This window comes from Dermacentor albipictus, chromosome 10, assembly GCF_038994185.2.
Source record: "Dermacentor albipictus isolate Rhodes 1998 colony chromosome 10, USDA_Dalb.pri_finalv2, whole genome shotgun sequence".
Taxonomy (NCBI): Eukaryota; Metazoa; Arthropoda; class Arachnida; order Ixodida; family Ixodidae; genus Dermacentor; species Dermacentor albipictus.
In genome coordinates, this window is record NC_091830.1 from 38416271 (window position 1) to 38436816 (window position 20546).

The window sequence follows — 20546 nt, forward strand, 5'->3', positions numbered from 1 at the left end:
ACGTCGTGTTATAACATTAATTACTACGGCATTATATATAGATAAGCAAAAGACAGGCAAATAGAAATAACTATTCACAGTAAGTTTATATATTATTCGTTAGTGGTACAAGAATTTATGTTTGGTTAGAAAAATAAATTGCACTGAATATTGGCATGTATATCTTCAAGTGCAGGCTGGTGTGAAATAAGAACACCAGTTTCTTCTATGCCGCACAAGGGCAAACGTACCTGTTTATTCCATTTGACATCGTGACCACTGGGAAATGCAACGTCACGGGGCTCGTTAATTATGCATATTTTATTTATTGACCTATGATATCGTACGTTGTGTTTTTAATGCATTGGCAAATATATAATTGCAGCACTGGCTTCGCTAGAATAGGAGTCACCTCATCGGGTTAGTTTTATGCCACGATTATAGCAGTTTCGTATTGAAAGACAAGTTTCTTCTTGTCAAACGTGGATTTTGCCTATTACGGTCTACAACCACTACGATTTCAGGAATTATGGCGACATTTTTCAGGATGTGCACTGGGGGTAATGAGAAGCAGCGCCTCATTTACAAGATCTTACGACCAAATCCACTAAACAACTGAATTCGTTATATTTGTTTTCTGAGGTTTTGTTTACATACTTCCTCATTTAGGTGACATTTGATGGATGTGCTACGTAATGGCGAAAGTTATATATCACGACATGAATTGAGCAACAACCGAAAAACATTCGCACAATCTTTCTCCTTAAGACCAAATGTCTGTGGCGATGACGAATAGCGTAGCGATGACGCATCGATGACGAGTAGCGATGACGTATAGCGATGACGATAGGGTAGAAGCTAGAGCATTCAGAAATTCTTGCACTAATAAATTGTGCTGTTACAAAGGCTACCTTCACAACCTACCCGAGAAGCTCTCAGAAAATATTGGAGTCAAATTTAAGAAATAATAAGGACAATGCAGAGGGTACATGTGTTTGATATCTGCGCATCGACAGCGAAACGAGAGGGCTGACATATTTGGCGGATGTAATGAAAACCTCTTTTGAAAATAGGCCAGTCATTTCATGAGAAGGCCTGTACATATATTTGTGCAGAAGTAGTGTCTACATTACGCTTAGCTGCCTCGCTCTGTTTGCTAACGCTGTGGCTTTGTAGCCTTTCTCCAAATTAGCCTACTCTATGAGTAATTTAGTCCTCACTGCGCAGACATATGCGGCGGCGTGAAAACAGAGTTTAGGTGATGCCACACGGAATCCAAAATTTCAGTTGAAGACACATGAGGAGTACAAGATATAGCATAAGACCGGTAATCAAGACGACTCCTTTCCGCAGAAATATGCACCCGTTCCACAACTTGGAAAGACGAAACACAAGGGCCAAAGCTCTCCTGTAAGAGATAGCACATAACAGAGAACATGCGACTTTTGTAGATGCTGAATAGGTCAGAGGAAAGAAAGCCTCTACGGCGGTAGTAGTAGATGCAGATGGTTTCACTCAGGATAATATTACAGTCATGACATGACAGTAGCGATAGCATTGGCTTTAAGGAATACTAAGTGGACGCCAATATACACTGACTCTAAGATGGCTAATAGACACTTTACCAAAGGCTTTGTAACCCAAAGGCGAAGCCAGCTGATCGGTGAGATGCACAGCGAAGGCATCGGAATCCGCTGGTTTCCTCACACATGGGGTCTGGCGATGTATCTCACAAAAATTTAAACGAGGTGGCGAACGCAGCTGCACGAGCACTTAGTATCCGCGCCCTACGCGACCAGTACCATAAGAATATACTGGAGAAGAACAGGGACCAATAATTACACACATATAATGAAATCACGAAGCATTTCGACATGAACAGAAGGGAATTTTGAGTACAACACGCTAAGCTCACTATAGCTCAAGCAGTGATTCTGAGATTGTTATAGGCAAAAAGTCATCCGAGCTCAAACTTTATTAAGAAGCTATACCCAGAAAGAGAGGTACCAATCAATTGCGAGAAGTGCAATGACATCAATACTGTGGGACATATGCTTTGGCATTGTACTGTCCAATTCACAGATTGTGACAAGGAACGAGTGTGATGGCATTGAGTCCTTCACAGCGGAGTTCTTTTAGATAAAGTACAGGCCGTCCAGAAGGCGCACGATACGATGCTAAGATTAAACCTTACTGTCCCGGCGTGGGAGCAGCCTGCGTCAACCTAAGGGTTGATCTTCAGGACGTGAAAGAAGTCATCGTACCATACAATACCATCTGTAGGCATATGTTCACTTGAATTTTCAATATGCGAAAGTTGGAAATAAAATTTGTCTTCATAGGCTTAGCATATGGCATCAAGGTCCGAGCTTGGCCCTTGTTCATTGCCTGCCTATTCTTCACGATGGTAAGACCCATTTGTAATAAACTATACTAAGAGATGACTCATCCCTTTAATAGCTTGGTCTAGAAAGAAGCCTTGAGGAAAGATCTCCAAGGAGTGTTCATTATAATGCCACTCAAGACGTGCAGGTGCTAATAACCTTTGCTTACCTTCCACATGCTTCCTGTAGACGAACTATGGTAACTTACAAAGTAAAGGCTATGTATATAATAATCATATTCCTCGTGTTCTGAAAGGTTGAGCCTGCACCGGATGGCTTATGCCAAGACGAGCGTTTTAACCCAGTGTGGGCAAAACATATTATAATTCCTGCTGTCATAACAGATTCTACGCACCCTTCTGTGCAACGAGCTGAAAGAATAAGTTAACTGACTTGGAAAGCATGTTTAGCGCAAGCGAATGCTTTCCGAATCCGTTTTCCAACACGCCCAAGAAGTGGCAATAATTTAACTACTAACGCGAACAACTTTGTATACCGGTACAAAAACTAGCGAGCACATTCATTCATTAGGTTGCCAAAGAGCATTATGTTCACTGGAAATCAGTCTAAGCTACTACTCACTTAGGCGAATATTTCTCTGTACACTCAGGGCTCTTCTACCTGCTGTTCTAATAAATTGTGGGGTGGTAACCGAACCTCTCAATGTAGTCCACAAGCTATGAAGTACTTTTTCTCAAAAAAAAAAATCAGCCTGTTCAGTTCAAAAATTTACTACTTTCAAGTTCAAGAAACTATGCCACACGTTGCGCTAACCTATACTACCTATGGAGCTGCATTGCTCGTGGAGGCGCACATCAATGTATATATATGTATATATATATATATATATATATATGAGGTATTTGTGTTACCCGGTACACATTACGAAATTGTAGAAATACACAGAAAAATTTCTTTCTATACTCTCAGCTATGTGTTCTTTAGTACTTATTTAGGTTAAGAAAAGTTTTCATGCCTACTTATCCTTCTTGTGTTTTTGCTTCGTATTACTGGCCTTTGCACTGTTTTTATCATCTCATCTAAGTTCTCCGGCAGGACACAGGCGCTCTTATCCCACTGTGCGTCTGCTCCCTCCCCCTTCACCTTACTAGGGCGGAGGAAGTTGTGCTTAGGAGGCTTCGGGCCGGGGTGGCCCTTACACCGGCTGTTGTCTCAAGGTGGAACTGGTCGCATTTACCACTGGGTGCTACGTGTCCATACTGCTCCATTCCTGTGGTGGAATCAGATGCATACCACCTAATATGGACATGTATGGGTTTACAATCGGAACGCTCACGTCTACTACTGCAAGCCGACCTCCGCTACAGTGTGACAACCAGTTATGACCGCTGGATACATGACAACAGATTCCACAAAACACTGCTTCAATTAATACACAACAAAGGCCTCACAGCACACGTATAATACACATACACGCTCCAAGAATTATGTCTTAAGGGCAAGCCTTTATCGCAAAAAAAAGTGGGTACAAGGTCTGCAAGAAAGAATGTGGGAAAACTCACATTCGAGCTTTGACTATCACTAAGCTGGGTAAACTGGTTAAAATAAAAATATGGCATCATTCTGCAGAACGCCATCGTGGCTTCCGCTGCAGAAATTTGCGTTATCTGCTGTCGTGATCTGGCTTTGGGGTTCGAGGTTTTCGACTCCGGCGTCAATCAGATCGTAATTTGTCTACGCCACTGGGGCGCCTAAAACATATTAGTTGGCCTGCAATATACCGAGGCGGCTCATTAAGCTGTCAAATTGGCCCCCGACGTCGTCCGTCACACTATCGGTGAGAGTTGCTTGTTAATGAGGACATGAGATCAGATAGTTGAAGAAAACGAGAAACAGGCTTATTTTTTATATACACAACTGGCTCCTGATGTGGGAGCACAATACATGTATGAGTTCTTTAAATGCCTGAGCTCACTGCACGTCTGAGCACACACGTCAGCACATCCGTTACGGCACCTAAGGCGTCTGCTGTAAAAAGAATAATTTTCCGTTGTTTCCTATTCGAGGAATTAGATGACATTGTTGCGGCCAATCAGAGGGGTCATGCTTTTCACAGAACATGGTACCTGATGTCCGACCTTCGAACCTGGCTCTCAAGCATGAAAGAGTCAATCTAAAAACAGGAATTCACGCTCTTTGCACGAAAGGCGTCGACACTGGTTCCTTTATCGCCGCCACAGTCAGCTCTTCAGGGTCATGAGACTGGCCTTTGAGGTGGATGCCACTTCCACAGAGGGCGGAAGTTACTGATGCCTCGAAGCGTGGCATAAATAATATGTCGCACTTTAAAGATTTGTCTTCTGTGCGTATCGGTCTTTGCTTGTAGGTACGTGCTTTAAAAGGTTGGGCTTTAGCATTACAGAAAGCTAAGTTAAACATATGGCAACAAAGGTCGTAAAGCGTGCAGCGCACGGAGGGTCCCAAAAGGTTGACGAGGGGATGGTTGAGAACGGAGAGGAAATCAAGTTCATCGGCATACACTGCGGTGTCAGTGCTAAACTTCATAAAATGGAAGATGTCCATGATGAGCTTCTGAAACGAGTCGCAAAGCTTTAAAATGAGCTTGATATGGAGGCTGATGCACGCAAGGCGGAAAGAGAAAGACTTGGATTTTGCCGAGGAAAAAATTGGTTGCGGCTTGCTCAGCTAACCTTGGATATGCCAAGGGAAAGCTTGGTTTTTCCTTTTACCTATAGTCTTGGTTTCATTTGGTAAACCTTCTATTTAGCTGTAAATAATATACTTAGGCATACAATCGTCATTAAGCCAGTATGACTGCTGTGCCTAGGTCGGTGGCTAGAGAGCACTGCGATTAGGCTTGGGTAGACACGCATCATTCGACGGTGTGACGCCTTTAGTGCCTTAGGAAAAGTGCACGTGTTAGACATGCAAAGAAACGCCGTGAATATGCGCAGCGTTCAAGCACAACCGGACAGGGCGCGAACCCCGTCGCTCATTGATCTTGACGGTGCGACGCTTGTTGCACTCCGGACCCTCTCCAGTGAAGCAGCTCGCCGGGCGATATCTGCGGGGTGGGCAGACGCCGCTTGGCGACGGCGGCTCAAAGCCTCGCACTCCCGCGCAACGCTCAAAGAAGACGGCTCTGCCTCGCTCGCATCCATGGCCAAGCTTGCGCTGACTAGAACACCGCGGCGCTTCTCTCAGGCAGGTGAGCGGTCAGTGACGTGGTCAGACATCGACCTATAGCTCCGGAGAGCGCACGCACCAAGCCGGTGGCGGCGGAGCTTGTCGCGGCAAATCACGTGATGCGTTGCGAAGGCCACGGCGTAGCTGCTGTCAAATGAAGCTCGAATTGCTGGCGACGGCAAAAATCCGGTCGACGCGGTTAGTGAAGCTTTCGCTTTAAAACTTGAAAATGGAATTGACGATGGAAAGCCGTATCCTGGCGAGATGAGACCATAGGGGCGACAAAGCGCGTCGAATGCGAGGAACGCACGGGATGGGTAGCTGGAAGGAGATTCGTTTACCTTGAAGCTACCACAGAAGGAAAGCAGAGACGAAGGGTTCAGTGTCCCGTGTCAAATCCGAATCACCGGAAAACGATGACAAATAGAAGCAGAAAGAGACCTCTTCCGTAGGTGAGAGTGATAAGATAATATTCGTCAGTGATTCAAATCTGACGAGGTGCTCAGAGGCGATTATGGAAAGAGTGAAAGGCGGCAAAAAAGATGTAGTAGGGACGTTTCGAGGGCAGACATTCGGCTATGCCATGGACCGAGCTAAAGAAAAGCTCGCGAAGAATGCACAAGGACGCAACCTTGGAGTAGCAGCAGCCACCCTAAATGACGTGCTAAAAAGGAAAGGGGTAGGACTAGCCCAGCCGTTGGAGAAAGGTGTAGACGACCTGCACGAAATGTCCGCATCGGGGGTAGAGGGGGGTGTGCACGGGGCCGGAGGTGCCTGTACGTGACACTAACGTACAAAGATGAGCTGCGGCCACTAATGAGGTGATATGGAGAGCGAGCCGCGAGAAAAGTTTGGAGGTTGGCGAAGTAAACAGGGAAGTGAGAAGGTATGGTGGTTTTCAACGAGATGGAATCCATATCAATGACATGTTTGGAAGAGAAGTGGGCTGGCAGTTTGCTGGTCCCACAATTGTTTTTTCGGGGGGCCCACGGGTACTGTGGAGGCCAGGGTAAGTAGTCAAGAGGAAGACGGTCCCAAGGGGAACCTCAGATTAGCTGCATCATCAATGACATAAAAACGAGGAATAGAAGAAAGAACAGAGCTCGCCACGCAATTATCTACATAAAGATGTAGGGCGACAAAAGAGAGGAAAACGGGTTATAGATAGAGGAGCAGTTAAATATGGAAGTATCGGAAACACACCTATGAGAGATTTAGGAGAGCCACCACTGATTGAGAATTACCTTTGGGAAAGGTGCAACAGAACTAATTACACACGAAAGGGAGTCGCAGTGCTCATACATCAGCGAGTCGAATGGGAAACAGTAAATTAAAGGTGCCTAGAGCATCTTTGGTTATCAGCCACATTGATTGGAAAGAAAACTTGGCTGGGCGTGTCGTATACGTGGATGGGAAAAAATTGCCAAGAGAAAAATGAAGAGATAGTGAAATTCCTATGTGTTGATCTTGAGTTTAGGGAATGATGCCGAAATTCTCCTTTTAGGTGACATAAATGCCCACACACAGGATCTAGACAGTTATATACACAACAACGTGAAGGTAATGCTATAGCACTTTGAGCAACGTAGCCTAGTTATCGTGAATACGGCGCCCACATTTGATGGCCACATCACAGAGCAACTCGGAAATATGCAATCCACCATTGATTACTGCCTGATGACAAAAGAAATTCATGATAAGTTGAGAGAAGTGGTCATTGATGACAAACGGCATAGCAACAGAGGGCATGGCCATAAACGCATCATTTTGTAAATAGGATATTTACTTGGGAAATAGAAAAAGGAGCGGAAAATGGGCAGCAGAAATGTCAACACTGAACAAATAACAGATATTGTCACAAAGTGAACTAGCGAGACCTTGACATAAGGGTGTTGTTGGTGTTGTTATTTTCATCAATGGCTGTGGCACATACCCGCAATGGGGCACTGGTCGTGAATCGGGTGTTTAAAATATGTGTATAAAAACAAAGGAGTTAACAATTTGAACGTTTGAGCCCAAAAGTCAACTTTTTGTCTGTGGGGAAAAGGAATCAGAAGAAAACCGTATATAGACGAAAATAAAATAAATAATATCTAAGAATAGATAATAAATAAAAGAAGCTATGGTGACGAGGGAGGACAACCAGTGTAACATGGTAATCGATTGGTTCCAATTAGATAAGTTTGGATTGCCATGCAAACATGTCTGTGAATGAACCCGGTAATGGAGGCTCCATAAGATAGGATCACAGGCACTGATAAACTGAGGCCAATATCGTGAAGCGGGATTTCAATTAGTCCTATAACAGCGCGCTGAGTTGCGTACCTCAGGACCTTATTAAAGTTTTGCATCCATCCATCCATCCATATAACAGAAGAACGCCTGTAAGACAACAAAAAATGGTCTATTGTTCCCGCTTCGCCACAGAATGAGCATAATGGGGAGGGGTCCAGGCCAGACCTGTGTAGATGGAAGTTCAACGTACGTATGCGGCAGCGCCGCCTCCGGGTGGACACTTCAATTTTTTTGTGTTCGGCAAAAATCTCTGTGCCAAGGGTATAGAAGGTGTCGGTAAGCCACAGAGTTGGTAATTGCGGAGCCTGATACTGCCTGCATAATGACACTCCTGCTTAATATAGCAGCAGTAACATGAGCAATCAAATGGCAATAAGGGAGAATCGGGACAATTATCCATGCCTTGTCTAGAGAATCTCCAATTTCATTTATAATTATTCCTTTAAGACCAGGCACCCAAATCAAACACCGTTTCTCAGGTAACCAGGTACTAATGAGTGAAAGGTCCTCATTACGCGAGAATCACAAGAAGCAGTAAGGGATGAGCGCAAGGAATTTATCGTCCCAATTTGCGTAATGCCAGCACCACTGCCATGAATTTGGCCAAAAAGATCTACATGAAAGCTGGCAGCCGAAGAGAAAAATGTCCAATCAAGAATGGGAAAAAGTAGTACTACGTCTGACTTAACATTGTCAAGCATCTGTCCCAATTACAATGTTTGTTTGAAGGTTCTTCAAGTGATATTGTAATATGCCATCTAAAATACGATGTGGACGTAATTTTGCAATATTTAAAAAAAAGGTCATCGAATTTAATATCTATGGTAACAACTTTGTCGGGAAAAGGAATTACATCGCATATGCGCACGTCCCAAAAATCAAGTAAGTTTGGCACGAATGTAATTTGGGGAGTATGTAATCACGGCCAGATGACACCAAAATTCAACGCAGGCTGTGAAATGAGTATTGTTTTGGGACGTCGCAGCGGTGATTCGTAAATGCTCAAGAAGGTCTGCTCTGTGCAATTATGCAATTATAACTCTGTGCAATGCAATTATAATTAATAAATTTGTTGTTGCGAATGTGAAGAAGTCTGTCAATTAATTTTTCTACGTTTGATGTAAGCGCTATGGGCCTAATGTTATGCAATACATGTCTTCGTTCTTGTTTCTTGGGCATCAATATTATTTTGGCAAGCTTCCACTGCAACGGAATCAAATCATACTTATTTGAATAATTTACCAGGTCTAAAAGAATGTTGGGCGATTCCTGTACCAATATTTTTAAAATTGCATTTCTGACACCACCAGGGCAAGGGGCTGCATTCAGCGAGCATAATGGAGTCTGATTTAGCTCAGATAGCGAAATTGGAGTAAACCTAGCCGAAGGATCTAATGCAGGATGAATATACAGAGGCCGGGCTGTAAATCGACTTTCTAAGCCTTTGGAAATCAGTTCTAGGGAGGCGCTCAATTCTTGCCGCGTCAAAACGATCGAGGTTTATGCTAAGGGCGTTGGTAGCACCTTCCTAGTTCGAAGAAAGGCGAATAGAGCACGCTTATTTTTTGAATTTGATAGATAATTGTATTGCCTAATATCAAATGATCTTTGGCTCAAGAAACAGTACACTTAAATACGCCAGGTGAAACTGATAATTTTTCAGATTTGTCAGGCACTGATTCTGCAGAATCATTTTCCATGCAGCTTTCTTTTTCTATAGCCCCGCGTACAGCCATCATTTCATCAACGACAAGCGGTGTCTTTAGCGTGCTTCTGGGAACCCTCTAGAATTGAACAAAAGGTTAAAGCGATTTCCTTATCATTGGCAATGGCAAGTTTTGAAACGGCTGAATGCAAGGAAGTCTTAAATTCCTTATAGTTCACAAATGCGCATGCCTCGTGGTTTAAAGATGTTATCGGAAAAATAATTTCAAATGACACAGGATGATGACCACTGTTGGTTATTGAGTCAACTGCCACCCACAACGAAAGCTTGATGCCAGCGCTACAAAATGTTAAATTTAAGACGTCACGAAAGTGACCTCTCGCATACGTTACTTGTCCTGTGTTCTGACATGAAAGGAGGCTATCAATAGTCCACTCCCATAGTCGCTTACCTCACAAATATGTTTTTCCCACCACGACATGTCATGCGAATTAAAATCCTCTGCAAACAGAATTTATTTTCTACTGGCAGCCACAGCCGTATCAAGTTGACGCGTGCTTTGCACACCGGTGGAGAAATGAGCATATATAATTGAAAATGGATGATACCCTGGGAAGCATAAATTAATTTCCAAACTATCGCAGTCGGAATCCATGATATGAAATGAAATTTTTGCCTTGTGACAAATTTTACTAGAAACATGTGTTAGTAATGACCCCCTTCGCGAGTGTCGATATAATCGGAAAGACTGAAAACCTCTAACATGAAAATTCTTCTCTGGCGAAAGCCAAGTTTCTTGAAGTATGACACTTGGATTAAGCTGAATCGATAGGCAAGATAAATCTGTTAGAGCTGTCCTTTCAACTTTCCAATGGTGTTGATCGCCCAGTAGCAGCAACTGCCACCTTTAGAATACTTCCTTATTTATAAGAGATGGTTGGCTGTTTTTTTTGTGTTGGTTTCATAATTCTAGAAATTGGAGGTCTCATTCGTTTGGGAGCTCGAGGGTAAAGTTCCATATCTGTGGCACTAACCGTGTCTGAATAAGAAGGCTCATCCTCGAGTGGTTGGACTAGTGGAGTAGTGCCTGTAAAATTTTCTACAAATATAGTAGGCGTCTCTACCTCGTTGCTAGGCATTCGAGGTGCGGCATTAGATACTGAGGACTGCATCGGTGTCTTAGTGGACTGCATTATTTGCATCATCTGGCTGGAAATGATTTGCGCTAAGCACTCAGATAGGCTGGACATCAATTTATCCATACCTTTAGCCATAGCTTTTTCCACAGCAGAATCAATTGCTCCCGAGAGATTAGGATCCATGCTAGGAGTGTGCGCATCCTCTTTCCAGAGGATTCCGCAGTGATAGTTGTTTTCTATAGAACGTGCCTCCAAGCCCTTGTGTTTCGCGGGCTCTAATGAGGCAGTAGTGCTCTCGCGAATTTTAGCGTCAGTCATATGTACTATATCGTATCATTCTCTCGCACTGCATCCTAATGCATGAGCATTAAGATGCATTAAGATTAAGATGAGCATTAATGCATGAGCTATAAGAGTACCCGTCCCTTCACATCGTCATAATCTTATTACACATATATTTTACGCCCTTCATAGCGACTACTTTTCGGGCCTCATTACAGCCACATCAGCTCAACTTCATAGAAATCATAACTCCACTGCAAATTCATTAACACTGGCATAAATGACGCTCTGTTAACGACCTCTGTTGTAAATGCAGGGATGTTAGCGCTTTCGGCGAGAAGTATTATTCGGCTGGTGTCGGCTACAAAAATACCCTCATATAATTGTCTACTTTACATGTATGAAATGTTCATTAAACTTCCTTAAAAAATTTCTTGCCTTTTGGCCTCGGCGAGAAAATTTGATATTCGTGCTGAAAAATATTGCACTGCGTATTGTTGCAAGCTTCTGAGCTGTTCAAGCCATGGGCGATGTCAGGATTTTATTTCAGTAGGATGGGAGTCCTACTCCCTTGCACGAACGTTAGTGCGTGTTTGTGTATGGGGATGTATATATGTTCAAGCAAAGTAAAGATCTCGGGGGGTTTGCACTCTACGCGCCTCCTGTTAGGCCAATGGTTTGCATTAAAAAGTTCCATCCTGCGAACTGCCGCATGTATTATTATTATTATCTGTTTTGAACACATATGCACATATATACAGTTAACAGGAAAGGGAAAGCGAGGAGCAGGCTGGCAACTGCCACCGGAAGGGGCACAACGCCTGCCTACTCTTCTGAAGGGAGGTGACAGCAACTCAAAAACGGAAGATAGGAAGGAAGGGAGGAAAGTGGAAAGGAAGAGCAACAGGACAAATCTAAAGACTAAAGTAGAACACAGTGCACTAGCACGTTGTTCCGCCGAGTTTCGACTCTGCAGCCGGAATTAAAGTGACGCCGCATCGAACAGCCTCCACAATTATGAATCACATCCATGGCTAGTTAGCTATGCGGCTAATTGTGCGCTCCACGATGAGACGCAAAGTATAGCTGCACGCGATCACCGTTTCACTGGCAGTCGGGTCACAATATACACTACAAGGTGTTTGAACCCGCCACCTCCTCGCGACCAGGAAAGAAAAAAAATTACCGACGATTACGTTACTTCCTAATGCGAAATTTGAGCGCAGCAAATAAGCTGTTTCACCTTTTCGATAGATTGAGGCAAAGAAATCGAGCAACGTATGCGCTATCACAGAATTTTTTTTTTATTTTTCACACGTATTCCTTTAACAAAGACTCCATTAACAGTTCTTGACAGTCATGAAGGAAGCTTTGTGGTCGGAGAAATAGACTGATATATGTTCGACTTGGTACACCAATGCTTGATTCTCAAAGACGAGATCTATACAAGTGCCTCGCGAGGTTGTCACAGCCGTGGGACGCGTTACGAGCGAGAGGAACGGGATGTTCTCCCGCATAAGTGTTAGGAAATTGCTGTTTGTCTTTATGTCAACATTAAAGTCCCCCACTACTAACATCGGTGTGGATCGATGGACGGTTAATGCGAGTTGCAGGAAGTGCACGACGTCTTTCGTGAGTGCGGTAGCGGACTCACGAAAGCGGTATCAGTCGGTCGCTGCTAGCGCTGGGGGGATGAAAGGGGGGCGGAGCTGGTTACGAGGGCGACGACAACGCGAAACCCAGGAACGGACGCCAAAGAGCCATTTGTGTAGCCAGCCCTCCTCCACAGTCTCTCCTCCTCCCTTCCATCATCCTCCCTCGCCCGGAGAGCCGACAGCGCGCATGCGCGGCGGCGGAGCGCGGCGGCGGAGGCGAGCTGGTTACGAGGCCGACGACGACGACGACGACGCCGACGACGACGCGAAACCCAGGAACGGACGCCAAAGAGCTGCGCTCTAAAACGCAAATGGAACACCGCGCGGCATTTGCCTCCTGCGCGCACGAGGAGTGGCTTCGCCGCGGAGCTGAAACAATGGCGAAACTATGCGAGCTCCCTGTAGGAGCATTTACTGGAACACTGCTTACCTGCTTCGCTCAAGTCTTCCTAGACTTTTCTATAGGTGGCGGCGTTGCTTTGCGGCGTGTTTCGTCCCTGTATATGCTCCCGCAGAGAGCAGAGGGGCGCATAGGGCCGCCGTTGTGATCCAGCTCTGCAGTGAAGCCACTCCTCAAGCCCGCAGGAGGCAAATGCAGCGCGCTGTTCTATTTGCGTTGTTCTCTGCTGGTCATAAGCTACATGCGGCAATTGTTAGCAAGTTATGAGCAAGATGACACCTTTTAATGCAGGCTACGCTCGAATGATTGGCTCAGCCGGAGGGCTGTCACCCCCCCCCCCCGAAATGTTTAGTTTGTATGTACATATCATCATCATCATCATCATCATCATCAGCCTGTTGACGCCCACTGCAGGGCAAAGGCCCCTCCCATACTTCTCCAACAACCCCGGTCATGTACTAATTGTGGCCATGCTGTCCCTGCAAACTTCTTAATCTCATCCGCCCACCTAACTTTCTGCCGCCCCCTGCTACGCTTCCCTTCCCTTGGGATCCAGTCCGTAACCCTTAATGATCATCGGTTATCCTCCCTCCTCATTACATGTCCTGCCCATGCCCATTTCTTTTTCTTGATTTCAACTAAGATGTCATCAACTCGCGTTTGTTCCCTCACCCACTCTGCTCTTTTCTTATCCCTTAACGTTACACCTATCATTCTTCTTTCCATAGCTCGTTGCGTCGTCCTCAATTTGAGTAGAACCCTTTTCGTAAGCCTCCAGGTTTCTGCCCCGTAGTTGAGTACTGGTAAGATGCAGCTATTATACACTTTCCTCTAGAGGGATAATGGCAACCTGCTGTTCATGATCTGAGAATGCCTGCCAAACGCACCCCAGCCCATTCTTATTCTTCTGGTTATTTCTGTCTCATGATCCGGATCTGCCGTCACTACCTGCCCTAAGTAGATGTATTCCCTTACTACTTCCACTGCCTCGCTGCCTATTGTAAATTGCTGTTCTCTTCCGAGACTGTGATCACGGCCGTCTGCTACAAAATCACGCGGAACAGATGTCCTATTTTGTTGTCTCAGAATAGGACACACATTTGGCACCCATAAATTTTTACTCAACGGAAAAGACCCTCCAACCTGTGGTAGGTGCCGTCAGAGGCTGACCGTCCTCCCCGTCCTCCTAGAGTGTCCGGAAACCGAATCTGAGAGAAAGAGACACTTTTTCCTTAGCCTAGCTGCATCTTCATTCTGTTATGTTTCTTGGTCCAGAACTGCTTTATAATGCAAACAGAGTCCTAGGTTTTCTCATAGATGTGGTCCTACATGTCATTAGTACCATACATTCGCAGCGCTTTTTGTCTTCAGAGAATGCCACTGTGATAGTCGTACTGTATAGCACGTGCACTCAGAAGTAGCATGAAGATAAAACGGCCAGACCAAATTAGTCTAAGCGGAATGTTCACTGACGATTACAGGACTCCCCAATGACAAATTTGAGCGCACCTGTGCACGTGTTTTCATTTCGCGATGTATTGACTGGTACTGACAATCATTCTTGAGCGACACTCTGCAAACCCAGCGCAGTTTGGCGCGACTGCCTCGCTAATCGGGAGATCGCGATAGAAGCGCGTGGGTGACGTGTTGACGCGATTCACAGCATCCACCGCAGACAACCTCTGTTCATGGAGTGCTTTGTTTTGATACAGACGACGCGCCTTAATATGGCACCATCTCGTAGCCATTGTCGCTTAAAAACCGCTCGTGCGTGGCTTTATACTTTTTCCATGCTTTGGCTTTACCATCCTCATCCGCGTTCCTCCTCGCCATCTCATCGCTCTCGCCAGCTTTTTCAATCTCCCGCGGCGCTCCGCAATCACTTTGTTCTTTTGCCGTGCTCGTTCCCTTGGCTACGACTGGAATGCCGGCGCTCGCCGTGGGAACGGGTGCCGAGTGCTGCATGCACTCTAAATTTAGTTGGCGGCATATGGCAGCGAACTCTCGTAAATGACGCTTTGCAATCGACGAGTGGAATACCATTGCCGGGTAATTCCACAGGTAATTTAAAATAATAAAAACTGTGGCTTTTGTTAAGGGGAGGCTTTTTCTGCCTTCGATCAAGGATACTATTTATATTATACGCCCTACTTGGCAATCCATAGATCACTGGCCCATTTAAAGAGTATTCAAATCAACCAGCTATGTTATTGATCCGAAAGCATCAAATGAAAGAAAGAGCGAAAAAGCCAGTTTCTTTTGCAGGTAAACGGCACCTAAATTTCAATTGACTGCGACGCCACGTCATGCCACTGCCTCAACGGAGCAGAGCCAGCGAAACGGTTTTGCGCGAGGGCAAAGGCCATCGCCGCGACACCGCGTTACCAGCCCACCTATACATAGAAGATAAGGCGACGCGACGCCGTCGGGCGTGACCGGTTGTGGTCGATGAGGCTGTCACGTGAAGGTGGCGTGAGGGCAGTGAGGGTGCTGCCGTCTCACTCTCGGAAGCCGGCACGTGGTCTGCATCTCTCTCTGTCTGTCACCTCCCACTGCGCTAAGCTGGTGTGCATGCCAGCCTGGCTTGGTGGCCGATGTTGCTTCCTTGGTCTCTCCTCGCACACAACGTAGGCGACAAGCGGCGTTGGCACCGCAGCCTGCTACTGCTGCTTGCTGCCTCGGGCAGCACGTGCCACTATGGTAAATCACACGCAGCGTAAAACACGAAGGACCGCTCAACTGCGTTGAACTGTATATTAAGGCTTCCGCTTTCACAACTAATAAGTACTTAGGTGTGTTCGTTCTTTTTTTTTTTAGGATCAGTACCTCGGTGGCCTGATACTCAGATTAAATACACTATACCCAGATGGGGTGGAACGAAGCAACAATATGTGCTCAAAGGTACAGAGTTTTAACGCCTTAAGTGTGCTGCATAATGAAAAAAAGAATCCAAAAATAACTGCTTTTGTGGTCTAAGAAAAACACATTGGCCTATTTTCAAGATTTCGCATTTCGCAAGTCTGGCTGAATAATATAGAAGAAAAAGTCAAAAACAACCTTCGAGCGATGCGGACTAGATTCTGACGCCTTCCTTCTCTCCATATGAGGAAGCATTTCTATATATTGCTTATATGAAGATCGACTAAATAGTGTCTCAAAAGAGCATACACATATGTTTACGCCCAGAATTTAGCATCAATGGTTAAAATGTATCCCAATTTAATTTCAAGTGACATGTTACCCTTGAATACAATGGTCTCACGGTTATGTACTGAAATAATCGTACGAATATGACTGCAAAAATATAAACTGGAGGTTATACAACCATCACCTTCGGTGTTGGTGATTGAGAATGGGGTCTTTTCTTTTTTTCATTCCTTCTGCTGTAGGTACGCTAGAATGACTTTCAGCCATCCGGCCAATGCTGCAGTATTTCAAATGCTGCAGTAGTGAAATACTTATAGCACGTCACCTTCCCTGTTCCTCGTATTCTCCACAGAAGTGGAAGCTTGGGGACATAAAATTGCGAAATAAAGCTAGGAAATCGATTAATAGCCCTGTCTTTCGCATATAGAGAGAGGCATACCTCTGAATAATTTTTCCTTTGTTCAATTGTATTCTTATAGATATGTTCCTGCCTACCCCCCTGTAAACTAAATAGCTTCTTTTCTAGTTTTTTAGTCGATCACTCATTTCAACTCAAGCGCTTTGCGCAAGCATCGTGATAACTTTCGCTATCAGTTCTGAACGTTTAATGACGCTGTTTTTATGATTGGGTTATCGGAAACACATTTACCTGAGAGCAAGCAAAACGTGGTGTTTTCCCCGTTTACTTTCTGAATTTTCGCAAGGTTTGCCTGATATTGCTGCTGTCGTCACTGTTATCGTCCTGTCCAATTGCTTGATTGGAGTTCGTTGTTTGAAATGTGTGTACGGTTTGCGTGAAGTTTCACCTCGAGCGATTGGCCTGGGCAGCACGGAAGGGCGCAACTGACGACATCGGCACGGTCTAGGCCACTCGCGTGATGCGAACCAACGCAGACTGAACGCACGTTTCGAACAACAATCTTCGATCGCACCCACTGTTGCATAATCACGGGGATGTGGCCTTGAATTTATCGTACCGAATGTGTACGGGTGAAGCTTGATTCTTCCTTTTTCGAAAACCATCAAGAAAACTGTTTTATTTGATTGCCTTTCTCGCTCGCCTTTTTCAGCAGTACCCGATTTCTGTTGTGTGGTTCAGGACCTTCTGGGTACATTACCGAACTGTGCAGAAATCTTTGAGCGAAGTAAAAAAACGTCACCCATCATACACAACAAAGACGGAGGTCACGCATGTAGATGCTACGCCATGTGGGATCACACCTTAGTTATCTAATCCATATCTAATCTAATCCGTAGAGTAACTTATCACCGAAAAGGTTTCATGGAAACAGAGACGATCCGGCTCGTTCAGGCTTTTGTGCTAAGTCGTCTCACATATAGCCTCCCTTTCCAGGACCCCACGAAAACAGAACTAAAGGCCCTAGATGCGTTAATTAGAACGTCGTACAAAGCGGCTCTCGGCCTACCACAGGGAACCTCTACTGAACGCCTGCTGGCCCTCGGGATTCACAATAACTACGAGGAGCTACGGGCAGCGACGCTCATATCTCAACGGGAGCGGCTTAGCTTAACCACCTCTGGCAGAAAATTACTTTGCCGCGTGGGTTACCCTACTCATCCACAGTATGCGGGAGAAGAACTCGAATCTCTGGCCAGAGTCCTTCGTGAAAGGATCATAGTAGCCCCAATCCCTAAGAACATGAGTCCAAAATACCACCAGGGACGTAGAAATGCTCGAGCTCGAAAGTTAATGCAGCAATTCGATGGAAACCCGGATGCAGTCTATACAGATGTCGCTCGATGTGGTGCTGACAAATACGCCCTCGCAGTGGTAGGAGCGGCCGCAAATCAAGGGCTTGTGACTTGTGCCACGGCTAGAGTTGCATCTGCGAATACCGCAGAAGCTTCAGCCATCGCGCTAGCTATTAAAACTAAGGACGCTCTGGGACAATCGTCGATAACTCTTACAGATTCCCAAGTCGCATGTAGACTATTCCTCACCGGGAGGCTACCACACAGCACCACTCACCTATTAGGATCCAACCTAACGCAGAAACACATGATCATCTGGTGCCCGGGTCACGCAGGACTCGAGGGCAATGAGAGAGCGGACGGCGCAGCTCGTGCTTTTGTCAACCGAGCGGCCGACCACTCTGACGAAAACCCCTTTTTACCACGAGACATCCTTGAGCACCAGCGGCGCGAGCGAAGAAAGTACAGTCCACCACACCCTGACCTATCCAGGCAGGACTCTTATGACTGGCGCCGAATACAGACGCACACATTTCCAAACCTTTATTTGAAAAATGCCATTCACCCAACGCTGTACAGCGCTCGCTGTCCTTGGTGCGGAGGCCGGCCAACTCTCGCCCACATTACGTGGGACTGCCAGAACAGGCCACCCAAAATTAATACACCAAAAATAGCCGGCAAACTTTCCGGAAGGGAGCAGTGGGAGACTTGGCTCGCCAGCGAGGATCGGGAGATGCAACTAGCGCTTCTCGACCAAGCACGGCGGACCGCTCAAGCCAGTGGGGCCCTGGACTAGGGGCTCCACCCACTCGCTTTCTGCATTTTTTGTTCTCTTTTAAATAAACGTTTTGATATATATATCTAATCCATAGACTTAAAAAATACATTTGGTGCCGAAAAGCCACGTGCTGACGTGTCGCTCTATATGCACGCCCGACTGACGTTACCATTGCTTCGTGTCTTGGGCGGCGATAAATCGAATGATCATAGATGTGAAGATTGGCGCCGGTGCAGTGATGTCAGCGAGCTTCGACGCGATTTGGATTATTACACCTAAAGACCAGTGGCCGGCACAATGAGGGTACATGGCACAAAGATCATTGTGGAAGCCCAATGCTTGCTTGGTTTTTGTTGTGTGGATGTTAAAGTAGCGTACGATAACGTAACGCACGAAGCAGTTTTCTACGCGTTAGAGGCAGCAAGACTTCGTAGCAACGTATATTTCTCGATAAGTACCTATCTACATAAAAATCCTTTTTCGTACTCACCGAAGATGACCCGACCTCCCAGCATTACAGTAACCATGGGGTGCCTCAGGGCGGAGTACTGAGTAGACTAACCCTCACTGGACTCGCCGACATTCTGCCATGTACCGTCAGGCTCTCCATCTATGCTGACGAAATCTGCATTTGGACGTCGGCTGTGACGCGACTGCAGCTTCGCGCATGGCTTCAGAGGCAGCCGCTTTAACATCATCTTACCTTCGAGAACAAGGACTTCATATATTATATGAAAAGTGTGCAGTGGTGGCGTTTACCAGGAAATCAATATCCATCGACGCGCAACTGATCTCGTACAGCACGAGTGAGTGAGTGAGTGAGTGAAGTAACTTTATTACTGTCCAGAGAAGACGCAGGGGAGACCGCGCGCCACCAGGCTAGTCCCACGTAGGGACCGCCAAGCCGAGCTTGACGGCCCGATCGCGGGCACTCTGGACGGCCAGGGTTTGGTCGTTGAGTTCGCGGCTGCCCAATAGTGCAGCCCACCTATCCTCGCTGAAGGAGGAGCCGATGGCTTCACACTCCAACAACACATGGTCCAATGTTGCCCTTAGTCCACAGGCAGGGCAGTCCGCACTGGGATATCTTTCAGGGTATATGGCATGAAGAACCGTGAGGTTAGGGTACGCACAGGCTTGTAGAAGTCGAAGGGTAACCGCCCGCGCCCTGCATAAAGCGGGGTGCGGGAGGGGGAATACCCATCTTGACAGATAGTAGTGCGTGGTGATTTGATTAAACGTAAGCAAGGGTTCCCCACGGGGCAGGAGGACTGCTGAGGGGGCGCCTACAGCACGAGTCACAGATTTTTGGGGGTGGTCACTGACAGAAATTTCTCCTGGACCCCTCATATAAATTATGTGAGAAAACGCCTGACAGTAATTTGGCATTTGTTTAGGTTGCTAACAGGAAAGACCTTGGGAGTACCAATACGATATACGCTGTGACTGTACAGGGTCCTTTTTGTTGGATTCCTCTGGTAGAGCTTACCGGTCGTGTCCAACACCTCCAAAACTAACCTGAATATAATACAAAACATCCAAGCCCACGCCCTCAAGATACGCCTTGGTCTACAGCGGAGTGTATCAAAGACTGAAGATATTAGTTATTGCAGTCGCTCAAGATTTCACTCTTAGAACGCACATTCGCACTGAAACAATGCGTGTGCACATAAGACACTTCGCCCGGACCCCTACACACCACCTCGCAAGTCTCCCAGTAGATATTCCCCACAGGTTAGTTAGTGCGACTGTCTTCGCGCGCCGTGCTTCTCTTAAGTTAGGTTACACACCTGCGGCAAGACCTTTCATTCCTGCATGGTGTGTGCGCCGTACTCAAGTAATCCTTACAATCGCAGGACTGCAGAAAAAGTCGGACTTGCCTACATCAGCACGCAAGCAACTAACTTTACTTCTTTTGTACGAGAAATACAGCGACCGTG

General features: G+C 46.0%; 1 long non-coding RNA gene across 1 annotated transcript in view; it reads left to right on the forward strand.

Moving 5' to 3' along the window:
- Nucleotides 1-20546, forward strand: part of LOC135911846 (uncharacterized) — a 128641-nt gene that overhangs the window by 92661 nt on the left and 15434 nt on the right. The gene's annotated exons all lie outside the window — the stretch shown is intronic.